Source organism: Thermobia domestica, chromosome 5 (assembly GCF_964235325.1).
Source record: "Thermobia domestica chromosome 5, izTheDome1.hap1.1, whole genome shotgun sequence".
Classification (NCBI taxonomy): Eukaryota; Metazoa; Arthropoda; class Insecta; order Zygentoma; family Lepismatidae; genus Thermobia; species Thermobia domestica.
The window spans coordinates 185,863,463-185,876,698 of NC_137458.1; the positions used below are offsets into that span (position 1 = coordinate 185,863,463).

General features: G+C 37.0%; 1 protein-coding gene across 3 annotated transcripts in view; it reads left to right on the forward strand.

The window, feature by feature from the left end:
- LOC145686319 (uncharacterized) overlaps positions 1-13,236 on the forward strand; it is a 358,756-nt gene that overhangs the window by 53,902 nt on the left and 291,618 nt on the right. The window lies entirely within an intron of this gene.

The window sequence follows — 13,236 nt, forward strand, 5'->3', positions numbered from 1 at the left end:
GTCAGATTTTTTATTTTTCACTTTTCGAATAAGCTGATATTGATGGCAGAAATGGAACGGAGTTAAAATACGGGACATTTCCCTGTCCCGACTAAATTTAAGGGGACGCGGGACACGGGCTCAAAAGCGGGACTGTCCCGTTTTTTACGGAACGTATGGCACGCTTAAGCGTAAAATAAATAGTTTTATTGTTGAAGTATTCATTTCCGATCCTTCTGCGTTTAATTCGGGAATTTCCCGAGCACTTCTTTCACAGCGTGTACATCAAAACTTCCACTAGTACGGAAATTTGAACTCAGCACTTGAAATAGTAAGCGTTACATAGTCTTCGGAACCCCGATCATTAAGCATCTTAAATTTGACAAGAATTTTTACGCCATTGCTGGTGTTGATTCTACAGAATGCTTATTTGAAGAGTAGCAACAAATGACTGAACTAAACTGTTATTGTTGGAAAACCAAATTTTAGTTGAAGAAACTTGTGTTTTACATCAAAGGTAAGAAATAATACTAATAGTTTTACTAATGTATTTACATATGTACTATTAGTACCGGCACCTATGACCTTAAATCCGTCAAACGTGTTCCTCGGTGTCGCCAAGTCCACGAGCACACTATTCACGGAAAATATTTTCTAAAGTACAAAATTGCTTATTTTACTTCAAATAGGCTATAAGCATAAGCATAATCCATATATTAATTTGTTCTATAACTATCTCAAGCTAAGGTAAGTTGTTTTTTTTAAGTTCATTTAGTGCATTCAGAACTTTATAAAGGTCTTATGTTGAATGTTGTTGTATACCTTAACGTGAAAGCCTCTAATTCGCCCAAGGAAAGTCTAAATTCTGATAAAAATCACTTACAATGTGATCACCTTAGTTGTACCAATAATATACTAACAAATAAGACAGAAACCCAGGTGGGTTTTAAAGTGGTTTTTTTCAGGTGGGTCCAACCCTGCTTCGAAATGTGGGTGTGGAGAAGAATGGAAAGAATTAGTCGGGTCGAGCGGAAGACGAATGAGAGAGTGTTAAAAATGGTGGGTGAGAAAAGAACACTTAGATATTATTAGGAAGAGGAAGAGAAACTGGTTGGGACATTGCCTAAGAAGAGATTGTATCATGAGGGAGGTCCTAGAGGGTATGGTGGCGGGAAAGAGAGGGAGGGGGCGAAGGAGACTACAATTAATGGATGATATTAAAACAGAAAGATCATGCGCGAAGACGAAAAGGTTAGCGGAGGAACGTGGAGCATGGAAGCTTCTCAGCTGCGGCAAGTGATCTGCCAATAAAGGCAGAATACCTATGATGATGACATAAAATGAACTAAAAAGCAGCAAATACTTATATAATGTAAACTTATTCTAAGGGTAAGTGATTGATATTTAGAATGATAATGTACTTTCATAGTTACATTGCATTTACTAGTCTCTATTACATACATACAGTGGCCACGATTGGTCGTTAAAAGCGTGTGTATGTGGGGGGTTAAGACATGATCTGAATATTTGTGTGTGTTAGTTTTTTTGGTTGTTCCTAACACTTTGTTTGACGAAATGTTTATAACTAATAGGATACTAACTTTTTCAGTTAAAATACCGTATATCGTATTTCATACAGTATTTTATTAAGTAAATTGACAAGAGCTACGTAATTAGGTAGTAGCCCTTTGTCTCTTAAACAATGAAGATCTAAGAAGATATTTGATTCCTTACTCATGAACATCTTAGAATTCTGTCTGGAAAATTGTGTGATTTGGCCAGTGGCCAGTTAGTTAGTGGCCACCGGTCACTATTTGGTACCAAAATGTTCACCATCCTTTTAGGTATTGATCAACACCAATATTATCTCTACGACTTATCGTTCCCAAGATATTGGCCAAAAAAGTTCCGATTTCAAGAGATTTAAGAAGCCATGTCTCGGGAATTGTAAGTCATAGAGAGATGATATGGGTGTTGATCAGTACCTAAGATGATGGTGAACATTTTGTTAACAAATAGTAACCGGTGGCCACTGGTTATATCTTCATTTTCATTACATATACAGTGATAAAAAGTGACAGCTCGCTAATTCAACAGATCCGCTAATACACAGGTTCCATATATGTAAGTGTATTATCTATTGAACTTAATGAAATGCATTTAATATACAATTTCGTGAAAAGAGTAAGCATATAATGTGTGCTCCGCAATTTTCGTTTGATTAAGTGCTATATATCGCATTTGTGAATTGTGTCTGTGTATATGTGTGGGCAGAAAGAGAGGTGCTTCCGGAGGAGTGTTTTTTCACAAACGATATCTCTCACTATTGAGGTATTTTCATGATTTAAACTTCGATACTATGATATATTTTCTTTCCAATTCGTTATAAAATCCGTTAAATTGTTATCTTGAACAGATTAAAATTTTCTATTGTTTAAGTTATTAAAATTATTTTTGTTGATCAACAATGGTGGATGAAGTTGGTTCATTAACATAATCCTGAATTGTATTTGTGCAGCGTGGCGGCTGACCAGCAAAGGCTTGATCAAAGTTATGATGACGGAAATCATTTAATCTCCAATGATGCTTCCTGCCAGGAGAGTCACAATATAGAGGGAGTTTCTGACATTGGAAGCGTGTCAGTTACAAACAATGATGAATTAGTTAATTTTTCATACGATGAAAAATATGTATCATGCCCTCATTGTGGAAAACATCTGGCCAATCAAAGAGGACTTGCCATCCACATTAACAAAAGTCATCAGACTCCCCATAAGATAAATAAGCCTTCCATACCAAAACAGAAGCCATCTCTAAATTATAATCCTTCATCAAATGGAATTGAATGTGATAATTACAACGAAAAACATCTAATTTCCGACTTTTGCAATCTAATAACCGAACTAAAATCCTCTTGTTCCTTTACTAAGAAGAGTCCCAAGAGTTTGGTCATCTGTAGCTACCTCTGTCTATGATGTCATCCGTCGTATTGTAAACAGAAATGATTTAGACGCATGGATGGATCTGTTATTATTCCCGTATGCAGTACTCAATGTTCCGTCACAATCACATCAAGTTAAAAACTTAACGGCCTGGGTCAAGCAACGAGTTTGCGAATGGGATAATTCTCACCGAGATGCGTTACCCCATGATTATTCATAAAAATACAAACGCAGATTTCAACATTCTACTGACCCAACATCCTTTAACACCAAAAGAGTCGAAAACAAACTCAACGATGGAAACATAAGAGGTGCAGTCAGATTATTAATTTCTGAAGATATCATCGTCACATTTACTGCATCTGTTTTAGAAGCACTTAAGGAGAAGCACCCTTCACATTCAGACACCTTTTCATTACCAGACCCTCCTAAAGATTACCCTAATATACCAAGAATTCCAGTTTCTGAATTAAGATACGCTGTAAAATCCTTCCCATCTGGATCAGCTGGAGGTATTGATGGTCTCCTCGTTCGATTCTTAAGGATCTACTTCTACATCATGAGTAAGATTCAAAAGAAAGATTAACTACGACATTTAATCGTTTCAGGTAATGTACCTCAGGAAATAAGACCAGTCTTTTTTGGAGCACCACTTATTGCGCTTAATAAGAAGAGTGGTGTAATTCGACCAATTGCAGTGGGGAACATTTGGAGAAGGGTATTAGCAAAAGTTATATGTTCCAGAATTAAAGAATCCGTCGTAAGTTTCCTTTACCCTCACCAATTGGGAGTATGCGTCCCCAATGGAGCCGAAGCCGCAGCACATGCAGCTCGTATTTACTTTTCTACTCCCCATTCACAACAAAAGTCTTTTCTGAAATAAGACTTTCGTAATGCTTTTAACTGAACCGAGACGCAATGCTACTCACAATTAAAACTAATTTTCCATCGATTTATCACTATGTCTATCAATGGTATGCGCAACCAAGTAACCTATTTCTAGGTGATAAGATTATACTCTCGCAGCGTGGAGTACAACAAGGTGATCCTTGTCCCGCTTAGTTCGCCATGACAATTCAGTCCATAGTGTCTAGGATTAATACTGAATTAAACATCTGGTACTTACGTGATGGTACTATAGCAGGAGGTCCTGACAGTTTTAAGGGAGCTACACAATATTCGAACTATGGCAGCAGACATCGAGCTACATTTAAATTTTATGAAGTGTGAAGTAGGATTTTTAGGAATTTCGCAAGATCAAATGGAAGTGTTATATTCACAGTTTAAAAATTCAGCACCGGGTATACAACTTATCACAACCTCTTCAGCCTTTCTACGTGGTACAGCCCTTTCACCTGAGGCAACGTGTAATCTGTTAGTCGAAAAAACTAAAAAAATAGATTTTTTATTGCCACGTCTGGCCCTAGTCTCCGCACATTCTGCTTTTTATCTCCTTCGTGCGTCGTTCTCCATCCAAGAATATTCTATTTGTACGCTGTTCTACCTCTTGGCATGAAGTCGATTTACTAGAGAAGTTTGACACCGTTCTGAAATGTGGACTGGAATCGTTACTCAACTGTAACCTAAATAGCAATGCATGGATACAGGCCTCCCTTCCAGTTCATTCTGGAGGTCTTACAATTCGTCGGGTTGTCGATTTGGCGTATCCTTCATTTTTAGCGTCATTCTATGGATCCCGGCATACCATTGAGATACTCCTCAACCAACTGAATGAGCCTCACATAGAATCTGATGTCCAACACTGCATATCTGAGTGGTCTAATCTAGTCGGTTTAAGTCCTCCTGAAATAACGGACAGAAGTTCGCAATCAGTTTGGGACAAGCCAATCATCAAATTATATCAGTCAGTGTTATTACAAGAAGCAGACAGTCAAGAGGATAAGGCTAGACTTCTCGCCTCCTCATCACCAATTTCAGGTGCTTGGCTACCAGGGTTGGAAAAAATACAGTTTTTTTTTTTTTAAAAAAAGAACAAAACCTGTGTTTAAAACATGAAAAAGATGTTCAAAATGTTTTAAACATATTTTAAAACACGAACAAAGAAAACATGTTTTAAAATTTTTGAACAGTTTAAAACATATTTCAAAATCGTGTAATAACTTATTTGTTAAGACTTTTTACTCTGTACTTGCAACCAGTATTACAGATTCATCCTGTGTATACTGATTAGTGCAACATTGATAACAGAAATAAAATCGTTTGACTAAAATTGGTTTTTACATAGATTTTTAATGAATTTTTAATAGCCACTTGTTGTTCAAGATGATTTTCGAGAAAAGATTAAATATTTTCGTAGTACACTGGTGATAATGCACCTTAATATATCAAATTTCGTTTTTATAGCATTAGCGGCTTTGGAAATGACTTTTGAGTGTCCGTATCGGATTCAAAATGCTGACTTTGTATTTCCGTAAACTGTCACTGATCACGCACTTTTTTTTTTTTTTTTTTTTTTTTTTTTTTGTGATACCTAATTTAATTTGTGTAACACCAGTGGTTTGCAGAGTGAGTTTCGAATGACCATTGACTTTAATATGACATTAGTTACGGTATTTGGCTCAACTAATTGTATTATTATTAGAATTTTGCACATATGTACATAATTTTTACTCAATTGATCACCTGGAGTGCAAAAATTTGATTGCTATTTCGGAATACTGATGCTAATAAAATTATTTTAAAATAATATATTTTCGAAAAGTGGTGTTTGAAGCACACTTCATGTTGTGCTAACTTTAGAATATTTTCTGCAAGCCTGTGTATTGGTTGTTGTTTAAATCAATAATTGTATTGATGAGAAACAACATTTGGGACATTCAGAGCACAATGAATCCAAATCTATTTTCAATAATGTTCAGTTTTGCTCAGCAAATGAACGCTATGTCTAAACGTAATATCATAGCAGTCAAGAGTACGAAATAAATGAAACTAAAACCACGTGAAAGGGCGTAGGCTAGTTTCATATGACGGCCGCTAGACAGGGGCATCAGTGAGGACAACCGCGTTCACCCCCACTCTGAAATTCAGAGTTTAGAGGCAGTAAGGCAGATTTAGAAACTTTTTGATAAGCAAAGTCCAACAGAACAAGTTTGAAGTCCTTACACCGAATAAATACGGGAGAAATATAGATGATCAATTCTGGAAAATTGCTTAAGTACAATTTCCGGAATTAATTTTAAGCAGGCCTTAAACTCCAAAGTAGAGCCACCTTTGGAATCATTGGGTAAAGCAATATAAGCCTATACCTCCTTGCGGCCAATGGAAATGGATTTTAACTGATCAAACTCCGTATTTATTCGGCGTAAGGACTTCAATTTTGTTCTGTTGGACTTTGCTCAGCAAAAGGTTTTTAAATCTCCATTACTGTCCCAAAATTTGAAATTCAGGGTAGGCGGTAGGAGAACGGATGACCTCTAAACGGACGCCCCTCTCTAGCGGTAATCACATAAAAGCTCTAGATTGCACCTTGTCACGTAGTTTTCTTTCTTTCTTTTCGGATTCGTGGTTGCGAATATATGACGTTTTCCGTCGGTGTATTCTTTTTGACACACCCTGCATGTATTTAATGTAATTATGCATCATTGACTATGACATTTGGAACTTGACTTATTAATCTTTCTCACGCTGCAGCGTACACAATATCTTAAATTTATGAGCAAGGAGGGGGAAATTAGCCCTCCTGTTCCCCCGTTCTAGAAAAGCACTTGTCTAGCGGTTGTCCTATGAAACTCTAGCCCATACTATAGCTTTTCACGTAGTTTTTGGTTCATTTATTTCGGACTCTTCGCTACGAAGATACTATGTTTGATGAGCAAAAATGAACCTTTTTAAAAATGGACTTGGTCCTATGCTCTGAACGACCCCATATCTAAAAATATTTTTTAAAAGCCCACCAAGTTGGAGCCAAATTTATCGTGCAACACAAGTTTGTTCGAAACGTAGAAGGTTAGTTTCTTCGGTTTACTCGAAATGATGTTCTTTTTGTCTCCCCGTAAAACTCATGTTAAACGATTCCAAGTTGTACGAAGACTGTGGGAACCAACGTGTACTGTATGTATTAACGAATACCTGCGATATTTTAATTTCAGAACCGCAATTTAGTAAAGGACCCATAGTTTTCTGAATACAACACAAAAACTTGTTTCAATGATAATTCTTTTATTTATTGTTCAATATCATTTCTACAAGTAGTCCAATCTTCGTCAACACTTTCTCGCAAGTTAACTGATAACCATTTAAACAACACAATAGACGATAAAAAAAAAAAAAAAAAAAAAAAGGAAAACAGAGACGAAATAAATTGTGGATCACCACACCGATCTGCTGTAGCCATGAGAAATCAAAACATTCACACGGTAATAGTGTTGCCACCGTTCTAGCTCTGGAATGGGCTGAAAAATAGTACCAAATTAAAACAAAAAGGGATGAATTCATTATTTTATCACAGTGTAATAATTACATGGCTCTATAACACGAAACTAAAAGAAGTAAAGTTCTAGAACACTTCGCCCCCTTTCTCCAAGAGTGCAAATCAAGAAATTGTTCTATTTAAAATTACTTTTTAAAAACATCCAAATAGGAAGACCCCGAACAATTGTGGAAGTAGACGAATCTTTTCTCGCACGCAGGAAGTATAACAGAGGCCGTAAATGAAAAGGAAAAACAGTTATAATCTTCGGTATATATTGTAAGGAAATCAAACGCTCCTCTATTTCAAAGTGACCAATAGACCAAATCGGTAGTATGGCCATATATGAGAAAAATATATAAAACGAGGAAAAAATCAATCAATCATGAGATAATAGGAAAAGTCTTACTGACACTTTTGAAAATGTGACAAGTATCTGTTACATGGTGCTAAATTGGATAGAATTGTAATAACTTTCTTCACAAAAGGGGCTGAAAATGCCAGCGTGGTACCAACGAGCCGATGAATGACAAAAAAGGCTGAATTTGGTAATTGTACCAAGTGTGGCAACACTCTACGGGAAGAAAATAGCCTTCTGATGGGGATCACTTTTTGTAATTTTCTTTCTCTGGCAGATTTTATTTACAAAAATTAAATAAAATAAAAATAAACATGTTTAAAACAAGACTTAAAAAATACACGTGTTTAAAACAAAATGTTTAAAACGTATGTAAGATTTGTTTTAAACAAAACAACCCTGTTGGCTACAGGCGTTACCTTCACACACCCTAGGACTGCACCTTCCAAACGAAAGTTTTCCTATTGCAGTTGCACTTCGCCTAGGAGTAGACATCTGTGAATCACACAACTGCTCTAAATGTGGTGCATCAGTCAAGCAGAATGGTCTACACGGTCTGTCTTGTATAAGTAGTTCCGGAAGACATGTGAGGCATTCGAACGTGAATGCCATCATCTGGAGAGCACTCACATTGGCAGACGTTCCATCTGTTCGTGAACCTGCGGGATGTAACAGATCTGATAGCAAAAGACCAGATGGCATGACGCCGGTACCATGGAAGAGGGGAAGGATTCTTCTCTGGAATTTCACCTGCTCTGACACTTTCGCGTCATCTAATCTCACTCTTTCTTCATCTCGAGAAAGAACTATTGCAGCCTGCAGAGAATGCGAGAAAAGAAGAAAATATAAAAATCTACTCGATAGATACATGTTCGTGCCAATAGCCATTGAATCGAGTTGCACTTGGGGCGTCGAAGGGCTCAATTTCATTAAAGAGGTACGCCAACGTATTCTACACGTTACTGGTGACAAGCGAGCTACTACTTTTTTGATACAACGTATCAGCATAGCAGTTCAGCGAGGAAATGTGGCTTCTAAATGGTAGGTACATTACCTACTGGCAAATTATTAGAAGAAGTTTTCCTTTTATAACTAACTGTTCAGAATTTGCTGTTTTGTACATTTTGTACACACATCTGGAACATACTTGTACAACAGAGCATCTAAAAGAGGTGAATATTTGTAATCTGGAGGTGTTCAAAGGGTGTCGACAAAGTGTAAAGTGTCCTACTGTGTGTAATTTAACTTTTGAACAGATCTTTAAACTAAAGTATAAATATTAATAAAATTATTTATCTAATAAAAAAAATTGTATAAATTCGAAAAACAACTTTTTAAGTTCGTTCTGACAATGCTCTTCGAGCATTCTGAACTGTTTCTTTCTTGTTTTCTGTTCAAAGAAAAGAGCCAACAAAAAAAGCTTTACTGCGTCTGCGAAAAGGGCATTGTTGTGTCTGCTAGTAAAGGGAATAAAAATTTTTTTCACCACCAATTTGTAACCAGAATATCTTAAATGCTGTAGGCAAAACAATGAAAAAGGTAGAAGTCGATTCTTATTACTCTCTTTTTAATTAATACAATAAGAAATAAGAAAAGACACTTTAAGTACTGTAGACTTTTGTGCAATTAAAGAATAACTTGTGAAAGACTCTTCTTGTTTTGGGAAATGTTCTCTCAATTAGTTTCAAAGCGGCTGACTAACATACACTGGTCAACAAATTTTCACTTTTTATTTTTTACAGAAACGGAAGTAGCGAATCTCTATAAATTTCGAGGCGCTGAACACGAATATCACACTTAAAATTAGCTGGTAGCTCAGGGTTGTCAGTAAATGTGGAATTTACCTTAAAAATTCATGTTTTTCACATTTATTTTGTTAGGTTTTACTCAGGAACGTATAATTACGTCCCTATTTATCGTTGCGAAGTGTGTTATACCTCTTTCTATTCGTCGATGACCGTACTTTCTGAAAATTTAACAATCATTCCGGTAACCGGTACAGTTGCGAAATTATTTAGCCATATATTCGAAAATATCCCTTTTTTTAAAGAGGAAAATCAGATTTTTTGATTTTTTTTTACTGGCAACCCTGCAATAGTAAAATTACAATTTATATTTGAAAAGTAACCTGTCAATATTGGGAATGTTTTCTGCAAATGTCGTAATGATCGAAGCGAGCCGAACTGTAAAAAAAAAAAAAAATATTCCTTCTACCGAAATGCCGAAATTTTATATATCTTTACAACATGTACATTAAAAATGTAATATTGACTTCCGTATGCCGAACAGAACTATAGGACAATACATTCAGACAATGTAACTATCATTTCGGTAGTCTGTACTGGGGTAAGGATTTTAAGTACTGAAATATTGCACGAAAAATTCCCTTTCTGCAAAATTCCGACTTTTTTCTGCCTACAGCTGGCAATCCTGCAATAAATAACTGCACTGGCAATCCTCGGATAAATATAATAATAAAATATACGTTGACACCAACAATTTATATTCTATTCACATCCACACACACACACACAAAATGTTTTTCCCATGGGATGACCGTATTGTCAAGAAATTTCGAAGGGGTAAATGTCACACGTACTTAGGGAACAGATGAATTGCGTTGTTGTTATAATAGCAATATACAAAGAAGTGTAACAACGGTTTTGCTGCCGTCGTTAAGCAAGTTGCACTTGTTGGATCTGGCAACAATGCGTAAAGCTCACTCATGTGCCCACGATCCAATCACCTGATCATTCGACAGGCTGAAAGTTGATGGCGGCGTGCGTGTGTGTGTCCGCGCTCTCTTTTACTGTACTGTTTACATTTGTGTGTTGGTTGAGATGTGGTTGGTGGTGAATGTATATACAGTAAAGTATTTGAATTAAACTGAGTGTTTGTGTTATTTGAACGAATGTCAGTTTTCATGAAAATGTTCCGCACCTGCAAGAACAATCCTGATAACTTTTGTTATATTTGTGCAGACGCTATTTGTGGTAATAGAAGGCGATCACTATCTGATGCAGTAAGGAAAGCCTATTCATTGTATTTCGGTTGTTGAGTGGGAGACCAAGACAAATCTTGGGCTCCACACGTGTGTTGTACGTCGTGTTCTTCCGTACTAAATGCTTGGATGCATGGGGAAAACGTCTCCACCAAGTTTGGCGTGCCTACTATTTGGCGTGAACCCACAAATCATGTGTCTGATTGCTATTTTTGTATGACTCCGCCCTTGAAGAAAGGAATCAATACCAAAAGGAAGAAAAATATCGAATACCCTGACATCCCATTTGTAATTCGCCCTGTGCCTCATGGACAAGGACTGCCAGTTCCTGTTCCCCCAAACGCAACAACATCAAGCAGTGATAGCAAGAATGCTGATCCTACATATCCAGTCGAAGAAGTGCATCCATCCACCAGTGTTGTTGATCCTTCGTTTACGCCATCTTCATCCAGCGAAACACACAAAATCACACAACGTGAACTCAGTGATCTGATAAGGGATTTAGACCTCCCGAAGTGTAAAGCTGAAGTGTTAGCCTCACGACTGCAGCAGTGGAACCTTCTGGCTGAAACAGTTTTTCGGAATCGTCAGAAAGAACTTGAGAACCATTTCAGTACTGAAGGTGACATTACATTCTGAAGTGATGTTGAAGGTTTGTTTCATGACGTACATATTTCATACAAACCAGACGAGTGGAGACTATTCATAGATGGTTCCAAAACAAGCCTGAAGGGTGTACTGTTACATAATAATAACGATAGAGCGTCCATCCCTGTCGCATATGCTGCTTTAGCGAAAGAAATGTACACTACGTTGAAATCTGTTCTACGCGTCATTAGTTACAATCAGCATGAATGGCTAGTATGTGGAGATTTCAAAGTAATTTCGATTTTGTTGGGTTTACAAGGAGGTTATACTAAGTATTGTTGTTATATATGTGAGTGAGACAGTCGCGCAAGAGAGAAACACTATACACAAAAGGAGTGGCCTTTAAGAACAGCTCTGATTCCTGGCTCAAAAAATAGTCAATGAACCTCTAGTGAACCCTCAGAAAATTGTTCTCCCACCATTGCATATTAAGTTGGGACTTATGACAGCGTTTGTAAAGGCAGTGAATACGAATGAAGCAGCATTCGGATATTTGTGCATGAAGTTTCCACGATTAAGTACAGAGAAGATCAAACAGGGAATATTCATTGGTCCACAGATACGCCAGCTCCTAAATGACCCTGACTTTGAAGCCATTCTAGCCCCTGATCAGCTGCATGTGTGGCGTTGTTTCCGTAATTTGACCACATTGTTCTTGGGAAACAAGAGAGCCGACAATTACAGGGACCTTGTGGATGAATTATTTCATGTTTATCAAAACATTGGCTGCAACATGTTACTGAAAATGCACTTTCTTCACTCACACCTCGATGTCTTCCGAGAGAACTGTGGTACTTTCAGTGATGAATACGGCGAGACATTTCACTGGGATATTTCTCTCATGGAGCATCGATACACGGGTCGGTGGACAGCTGCAATGTTGGCTGACTTCTGCTGGACGCTACAGAGGGATGCTCCAGACACAACCTACAAGAGGAAGGCAAAGAAACGGCGCATTCATTGAAGGTGAGTGCATTCATTTATCCTAGGCAATAAATTTGTGTACAATTTACTTTTGTGCAGCAATAACGAAGGTCCGAGGACCAATTTATTTTTTTTGGCCAAAAATGTAGTAGACAGGGGAAATTTGCGGTATTTCAATTCAAAGGAAAATATTTATTTTCAGTTCGGTCTTCTTGATGGCACATAAGTTACCAGTCCTAGAACAACTTTTCCAGCATTCTTTCGTTATTTATTGCAGGGTTGCCAGCTGGAGGCAGAAAAAAGTCGGAATTTTGCAGAAAGGGAATTTTTCGTGCAATATTTCAGTACATAAAATCCCCCACCCCAGTACAGACTACCGAAATGATAGTTACATTGTCTGAATGTATTGTCCTATAGTTCTGTTCGGCATACGGAAGTCAATATTACATTTTTAATGTACATGTTGTAAAGATATATAAAATTTCGGCATTTCGGTAGAACGGATAATATTTTTTTTTCCACAGTTCGGCTCGCTTTGATCATGACGAGATTTGCAGAAAACATTCCCAATATTGACAGGTTACTTTTCAAATATAAATTGTAATTTTACTATTGCAGGGTTGCCAGTAAAAAAAAAATAAAAAATCGGATTTTCCTCTAAAAAAAGGGATATTCTCGAATATATGGGTATATAATTTCCCAACGGTACCGGTTACCGGAACGATTGTTAAATTTTCAGAAAGTGCGGTCATCGACGAATAGCAAGAGGTATAACACATTTCGCAACGATAAATAGGAACGTAATTATACGTTCCTGAGTAAAACCTAACAAAATAAATGTGAAAAACATGAATTTTTAAGGTAAATTCCACATTTACTGACAACCCTGAGCTACCAGCTAATTTTAAGTGTGATATTCGTGTTCAGCGCCTCGAAATCTATAAAGATTGGCTAC